A 600-nucleotide genomic window follows, 5' to 3' on the forward strand; every position below is an offset into this window, starting at 1 on the left:
TCCCCAGTGGCTCAGATGGTAGAGAATCTGCCTGCGATGCAAGAGACCCAGGTTCGATCCCTGGGTGGGGAAGATCCCCTGGAGAATGAAATGAAAACCCACTCCAGTATTCTTGCCTGGAGAATTCCATGGACAGAGAGGCCTGGTGGGCTACAGACCATGGGGTTCCAAAGAGTCAGACATGATTGATAGACTAATACTGCAACTACTACTAATCCAATATGACTAGTGTTTTTAAAAAAGAGGAAATTGGGGAACAGACATGCATACCGAGAGTGAAGATAGCCATCTACAAGCCAAAGAGAAAGGCCTGGAAAAGATCCCTCCCTCAGGGCCCTCTCAGGAAGAACCAACTCCATCTTATTTCAGACTTCTATCCTCCAGAATTGAGATGAGAAATTTCTTTGTTTAAACCACCCAGTCTGGGGTTTTTTGTTATAGGAGTCTTAACAAATGGGCTTTTCTGGTGGCTCAGTGGTAAAGAATCCACCTGCCAATGCAGGAGACACGTTTGATCCCTGGGAAGATCCCCTGGAGGAGGAAATGGCAACCCACTTCAGTATTCTTGTCTGGGGAGTTCCATGGACAGAGAAGCCTACT

The 600-nt window shown here is 47.0% G+C and overlaps 1 non-coding gene across 1 annotated transcript; it reads left to right on the forward strand.

Moving 5' to 3' along the window:
• Positions 1–72, forward strand: TRNAR-GCG (transfer RNA arginine (anticodon GCG)). Its single transcript has one exon. It is a non-coding gene; the product is annotated as a tRNA-Arg (tRNA).
• The last annotated feature ends 528 nt before the right edge of the window (positions 73–600 follow it).

Source organism: Moschus berezovskii, chromosome 13 (assembly GCF_049115385.1).
Source record: "Moschus berezovskii isolate FMDL1 chromosome 13, NW_MosBer_1.0, whole genome shotgun sequence".
NCBI classification, from domain to species: Eukaryota; Metazoa; Chordata; class Mammalia; order Artiodactyla; family Moschidae; genus Moschus; species Moschus berezovskii.